General features: G+C 31.5%; 1 long non-coding RNA gene across 25 annotated transcripts; it reads left to right on the forward strand.

Annotated features, from left to right (window-relative positions):
• Window positions 1-2,744: 2,744 nt before the first annotated feature.
• Window positions 2,745-7,015, forward strand: LOC145813424 (uncharacterized). Of its 25 annotated transcripts, XR_014356481.1 has the most exons (9): window positions 3,379-4,864; window positions 5,042-5,143; window positions 5,275-5,346; window positions 5,524-5,588; window positions 5,721-5,887; window positions 6,211-6,462; window positions 6,550-6,608; window positions 6,697-6,733; window positions 6,824-7,015. It is a non-coding gene; the product is annotated as an uncharacterized LOC145813424 (long non-coding RNA). The 25 variants fall into 25 exon arrangements; XR_014356483.1 differs by adding an exon at window positions 2,748-3,372 and having other exon boundaries at window positions 4,167-4,232; window positions 4,407-4,864; window positions 4,962-5,887; XR_014356477.1 differs by having other exon boundaries at window positions 4,962-5,346.
• Window positions 7,016-7,716: the final 701 nt, after the last annotated feature.

The raw sequence follows: 7,716 nt of genomic DNA on the forward strand, positions 1-7,716 counted from the left end.
TTAAATTTAAAAATTGAGTATAACTTTTAAACTTAAATAACAATATATTTAAAAAAAAAAAAAACTAACCGTACAAATAAAGTCGAAACCAAACACATGGACGCTAATTAGTCGGTTATGGGACCAATCAGACAGCAAGGATGGAAACCTACGAAAAAAAAAAAAAAAAAAGAAAGAAAAACCTGTACTATATTATAATATTATTAATTTTTAATTATCTCTACATTGTATAAATTTGTTTTTTTTATGTTTTTTAAAAACTTTAAATGGGCCGTTCATTTGAATTTTTAAAAGTTTTGAATGGATGGCTTTTTATAATATGAAACTTGAAGGTTTTATAGTTTTTTTATAAATTTTTTTATTAATATATTTGTTTGCCCCTTCTATATTGAAATCTTACGTCTGTATATGCCACCAAGTATCAAAGCTAAAAAAAATTAAAAATAAAAAATAAAAATGATTGGAAAATGCCTCCCCATGAAAAGCCTAAGACCACATGCAATATTTTCTTATTAAAAAATATAAAGAGAAAGACCATTTTTATGTGGTGACCATCAAACCATGGTATACAAATAGAATGCGACTTCTCTTCTTTTAAAAAGAAAAAATAGAATACGACTTGGGAAGACAAAATAAGAAAAATGAGTACACCATTCGGCCACACATTGTGGATTATATCCTACTAGGAAATTTTTGATGCACAGTTGCTACCTGATTAAAATAAAATAAATTAAAGATATTTTAAGAAATCAAAAGTCTAAACCCAAAATTTATGGTTCAAATGCAAAATGCTCCTCATGTATCTAGGCTTAGACCAACTCAGATCTGTTGCCCAATGGACTTGAACGACTGAGTCTAGCTCAAACTTATCTAGCAAGATCAGTTTCAAATTCTTCTTTTATGGGCTTGAATCTAAAAACCTCGCCCAATCCATGCAACGATAAAAGGGTTAGGATATCTCTTACCCAGTTCATGACAATAAATAAAAGGGCAAGTCGGCTAATCACAATTTTATGGCTGAGTGATTATATGGTGAAAATTAATTTGTGTAATATGAAATCTATGTAAGATAGGTAGAGATTAATTTTTGGATAATTTATGAATTGATAAGGTTGAGTTTGCAATATTACTTTAAATAAAAAAAGGTAAAGACTTAGGTTGGTTAGGATGAAAATGGAAGAAAGTGAAGGAAATTGGAAAATATATATATATATATATATTCTAAGTTTGTCTAGCATGAAATTGCTGGATTTTTTTCAATAAGTTGAAATCTAATTTTGCAAAGTTCAGTTGAACTTCATTATGGGAATCATCTTGTTCATAGACAAAGATGTAACGTCTTGACTCTAGCCTTGTCAAATCATGGTGGATGGGTTGATTCAGAGCATGAATTACTTGTTCTTGAAGATGATTGCTCAAGTTGGGTACCACAGACTCAAGGTGAATGGTGGTAAAAGCTAGTGCTTCATCTAGTACATCTTCTCCGTGCAGCCTGAGGTGTGTAGCCTCGTATAAGCTTAACATTCCTCGCACATCATCAATTAAGGACTCATGAATTTTCCATTCTTGTCCTTGAATTTGTTCGACACATCTGCTTAACCCATCCCAACAGACACATAATACATTATAGTTTTGACAAAAATTCACACATGGTTGTGTTTGATTCTCATACTCCATTACCATTTGATTTATGCTTTTTCGTATTTATCATGAAGTTAGTAGAGGCATGATTGTTTGGATTGTTAAAAATATATTTTTAATAATATTTATCTAGAAAAGAAAAAAAAAGGGGGGGGGATGAATTACACTAACAGTCCCTATAGTTTGGAGTTCGTGTCACTTTGATCCCTGACTTTTCAATTGTGACACATTTGATCCTGAATTTCCAATTGTGTTTCAAATAATGACAATTGAAGATATCATTGGATTTTTCAAGGGCAAAATTGTCAATTTGATAAAATATAAACTAATTTGACAAAAATAAATGTCAAAAAAATATTTTTAAATTTTTAAAAATTATTTATACCCACCAAAAACAAAATTATGTAAAATTGATAAATCTTTTAGACATTTATTTATTTATTTATTTTACCAAATTAATTTTTATTATATGTTTAGATGATGATCATGCCATAGATAATTGTTAAGCTTTTAATGTGTAATCGATATATTTAATATATGAAATGTTTTTAATTTTAGATTTTTTGATTTAATGGATTGGTTTAATAATAATATCAAAGTTGTTGCCATATTTGACTTTTGAAAAATATAAACTAATTTAATGAAAACAAAAACAACCACCTATTATATGATTATCATCCAAATACATAATAAAAATTAATTTAGTATAAAAAAATAAATATCTAAAAGATTTGTCAATTTGACATAATTTTATCTTTAGTGGGTAGAAATAATTTTTAAAAATTTAAAAATATTTTCTGACAATTATTTTTGTCAAATTAGTTTATATTTTATTAAATTGACGATTTTCCCTTAAAAAAACCAATAGTATCTTCAATTGTTCTTATTTGGAACAAGATTCAAAATTTAGGATCAAATGTGTCACAATTGAAAAGTCATGAACCAAAATGATACAAGTCCCAAACTATAGGGACCGTTAGTACAATTCACCAAAAAAAAAAAAAAAATAGGTTCACCTTTGAATTTCCATCAAATAAGTTTTCTACTTCTATATATAAAGATTGCCAAAATGATAGGACTCCATTGAAGATAGAAAGAAGATAACTATTTATAAAAAATAGCTTCACTTGGTTTTCTGATAATATACTGTTTGTTTCGGCTCAAAAAAATTTCACTATATCTGGATCATAATTGGCTAAAATATTTTATACACTACAGGAAATATGTGATTTAACGATGCTTTTTTAACGGCGTTTTTTTGAACGCCACATTTTTTAATATTCAATGATGTTTTAATTTAATAAAACGGTACCGTTTAACGTTTAAAAACGCCTTCAAATGTATCCCACTCTCACGCGCTTTGTCTCTCTCTCTCTTCAAACCCTCATTCTAAATCTAAGAAACCCTTCTTCTCAGTTTCACTCACTCAAATCTGAGAAACACAAGTGTATGAATCTCGCTTGCTCGGTCTCTCTAAACCCTTAAAGTGATTTCGATTTCGAAGTTCGGTGATCCAATCTCAGAGTGATTTCGATTTCGTAGAGCAAAATAGATTTCGTACAGCAGAATCGATTTCAATATCGATTTGGAAGATACGATTCAACCTTCTTCAGCTCGATGATTTCGATTTTGAAGTTCTCTCTCTCTCTCTCTCTCTCTCTCTCTCTCTCTCTCTCTCTATTTTGAAGCTCCACCACCACCACCACCACACCATCTGCATCGCCTACTAAGGTGAGCACTACTGTCTACAATCTCAATTTCGATGTCGAAGTTCTCTCTCTATCTCTCAAGATCTTCATTCCATTGATTCTTCTCCTAGGGTTTACAATCTTGAATCTCCTCCTAGGGTTTGGATTATGGTCGTGATGGAAAAATATTTTCAATTATTATCTGCTGCAATAGATTCCTTTCCAAACAACACTTGTGATGATGATGGAAATCTTTTGCCTGAAACTAGAAACATGTTGGATGATCTGAATCAGCTTTTTATTGCATTGGATGTGAGGTCAGATTGTGTGTCATATCATCATTTCTATTGCAACTCTACTTTTTGTTGTGCTTAAATATCTCTATTGTTTAAATGTTGTTTTGATTACATTTTAGTCCCTTTGTTTGCGATTTGATATGTTAGCAGTGGCTTAATGCATTTCAGAGGCACAAGTTAATAACGTTTAAGGCTAATTTGCATCTGTTATTTGTCGAACAAATGGAACCTCCTCTTATCTGGAGATATGGAATTTTGAAACTTTTCTGTGCTGATAATCTTCAAACTTTTTAAACAATAAATAATTTTTGAATCTTTTGTCTTTTGTATTGATAATTTTCAAACTTCGAGATATTACAGTTGCTTGTCTCTGCTCTTCTTTCCTTTTCTTTCTAGATTCTCTTTTCCCGTTGTTTCTTAATCTTATGCTTTACTGCTATCTTGTTATAGCACTGGCACATGTAATGTGTGTCAAAATTGCTTCTTCATTGTTTTAAATATGCTGAAAATTTTTTGTTCTCTTCTCTTCCTTGTTTTTAAGCCTCAATGGGCGAGAACTTGAGGAGGACAATGACGATATCTCAGCAATCAGTGAACTCTTGAAGAGGTTGTAGTTAAGAAAAGCAATGGTGGAACTTTGATTTTGTATTGCATGATGACTGTTTGTTCTTCCCTTTACCAAAAATAGTAAATTATTTTTTATTTTGATGCATTTGTGATTTGTGAGTTCCTTGTCCAATATTTTTTATATCACGGGGATATACTGTTTTGTCAAATCTAGATACTGGACAAGAGGAAGCATGGGTTGACATATCTAGATAAAGCTCCTCTATTGACCTTGTATTTTGTGACAAAACAGGTAAAATTTGTAGATTTTATTCTTTTCAAATGATTGGACTTAGGTACTGTGAATTCATTTCCTCCTTGTGGATTGTTATTAATTTTTTAAAGTCCTTGATGATTTGGAACCAATGACTACTATAGTGTGCTGGCATTGGAACAAATTAAGTCACATCTTCCAATGAGCATGTGTTCTGCTATTATTATGGTTGTTATTATGTGTTCTGATATCTCAATAGGACTTCTACAAGATGACTCAATTGGCAGCATAGATGTTCGTACATTTCCTCCAAGAATTCTACTTATGAAGAGGAAAAGGAAGAGGACATTTCTAAAGCAATCTTGATACGGAGAGCAATCAAATTACCAATTTACTCTGTTGCCTTGGTTCTTCTCACTGTGAGTTGTTTTTTAACTCTTTGATCTTTTGAGAATTCTTCAAAGTCATCAATTAAAATTTTGATTAACTAGTTTTCTTTTTCTTTTTTAAATTCAGTATTTTCTGTTATTGGGTTATTTTTTTCCAAATAGCTCAGTCGATTTGAAATTTCTAGAATTCGGCTTCTACAAAAATAGGTTGGAAGTGCAGCTGCTTATTTGGAGGCCGACCTATACTCTGCTAGACATTGTTGTGTTATTGGCTTCCTCAGTTCTTATAATCACTTGTCTAAATTTAAGGTGTGATACTAAGACGCCTTGATGGTTTATGGAATTCAGTTTAATATGACTCAAAAATGCGCAAGACAACTGTAAACATCTTCATAGTAGAACTATCTTTCACTCCTTTGTTTTGTGTGTAAAATGGGCAGCAACGACATTTATGATTTTGATACTGGAGCAGATAAGACTAAGAAAGAGTTAGTTGTAAATATATTTGGCAAGTAAGGCTCCCAGCAAGTTTTCATTCTTCTATGTTTGGGCTATCCTTCTTGTTATGCTTTGTTTTGATATACAAAATTATCATTCGACTAACTGTGCCACATGATCTTTAGTGCCATTTAGAGTGCATCATACTTACCCGCCCCACGATTCTAAATCTAATCATAGCTTTGTTTCAGTTTCTCTGTGCCCTAACCTTGCCCGTTGGAAAACTAGTCGTCAACATGTTGAGTAGAACCACAAGGTGAGTAGTAACATTTTAAGCTTCAATTTTTACTGTAGAATTATAGATTGGATGGTTATAAACCCTAGTTACTCTTTTTATAGCTGAAATGGATTAGTTCTCTATTGTGGTATTACGACTTCATTCTTATAGGACAAAATGAAGATCTTTATGGCAAAGTATTACTTTGTGAGATTGCATGCTTTATTCGGTACTGCTTTGGCAGCTGGACTGGTACCAACCAGAACCATCGCTGGAAAATATGTTGACAAGACGGTTTTTCTATGATTTTCCACTCCATAGATTTCAAAATTTGCCTGGTGAGCATACATTCTAATATAAGATGTTGTACATATATTTGCTGATAGTCTACTGGGAACTCTGGACTAATAAAACTGTAACTTACCATGTCCATCAAAATTTGAATTTGCACACTAATTGGGAGTTTAATTGTTATTTTCTTTTGCCGAACTTTTGTTGCTTATTTCCTGTGCCTTTGTTCCTTGGTGTTCCATTCGTCAAATAGAATTTTTTTTTAACTTCTATCCTGTGATTATTTTCCATCTTATCTTTTTGATCTTTTCCTAACAAACCTGCTCTTTCATCATCCTGGATTGGATGTATACTTCTTTCTGTTGGACAGGGTGAATTCCATGGTGAAACGATGCATACTCTGAAGTTTGTTGTGAACCAGTCAGACTACACTGTGCAGACACTAAGAAATGTCACAGAGTATCTATTACTTGCGAAAACCATTAATATGGTCTAGGTTTTTCTTCCTTCAAATGACAAAAATGAAATCGACAAGTTGAATGCAGCTTTATATACTACAGCAGATACAATGAGCCAGAAAACAAGTGAAAATTCTAAAAAAATATAAAGTCTTCAATACAGTGTATGAGTTCACAACCTTGGTATTATCATCAAATTTAGATTTTGTATTAACCTCACAATGTTGACTGGCAAAAAACCTTAATTGCAGGCGATCGGCATTGATCACTGTTGCTGTATTGATGCTTCTCCTATCTCTTATTGGTCTTGGTACGTATCATTGGAAATTCACATTGACGATTTCTTGCATGTGGCTCTTCTTCACTGTTATCCACTTATAAATTTTATTTTGTTGCAGTGCTATCCATCCTTGGCCACAAACATGCAATTCACATGTAAGATTTCTCTTGTTAAAATTTACTTTTTGAAAGCTAAAATCTTGTTAAAACAGGTGTTTAATTGTGTTTTTTGCTTGTATTTCATAGGTATACATATTTTGGTGAACTCAGATTCCTATTTTGGCTCAAATAGAGGGGCATCCAATCTTGGTGACTCCTTAATGTTATTCAAATGATGTGTGTGAATGTTTTTTTTTTTTTTTTTTTTTTTGCACAATGATTGTGGACTATCATTTGATAAGATTTTACTATGTGAATGGGAGTTATTATTTCATATTAGTGTTATTTTTCAGTTTTATTATAGGTATTTTTTTTAGTTCAATAACATAAAATTAGCACAATTAAAAAAAAAAGAAAAAAAAGAGGGCTATCACGGCGTTTCTAAAATGTCATTAAATAGCATCAGAGATATGACGGCGTTTTGAAACGTCGGTAAATAGCATGGTGACGTCATGTTACCTTTAGTAGAACGTTAAAAACACCGCCTATTGTCATATAGCAACGTTTCTAAAGCGCCATAGAGTTATAGCGCGGCCGCATCTTCGGCGTTTGATGCTAAACGTCACAAAAAGATTTGACGGCGTTTTTAAGTCCTATAGCGGTGTTTTTTAAATGCCTCTAAAACCTCAATTTCTAGCTGTGATATTATGATTAATTATAGAACAACATTCACTATTTCTCCTTATTTATTCTTGATTTCATCATATTAAATAAATAAATAACAAGTATAATTATAAAAACAAATTGCTTTTTTTTTTTTTTTTTTTACTTTTCACCTAGCATGCAAGTAAGATTCTCCACCATGTTAACATGAACTGTAATGTACTCATGATCCAAACATACTACATAGATTAAATTACAAATTCCTATTCTATGAAAAGTATTGCCAGCATTCAACAATTGATGATTAGACTCACATTTGAAAACGAAATTTGACTATTATTAGATGAAATGCCTTACTTATTTTTAGTCTTATTTCG

This window comes from Camellia sinensis, chromosome 15, assembly GCF_055761805.1.
Source record: "Camellia sinensis isolate YWXY chromosome 15, ASM5576180v1, whole genome shotgun sequence".
Classification (NCBI taxonomy): domain Eukaryota; kingdom Viridiplantae; phylum Streptophyta; class Magnoliopsida; order Ericales; family Theaceae; genus Camellia; species Camellia sinensis.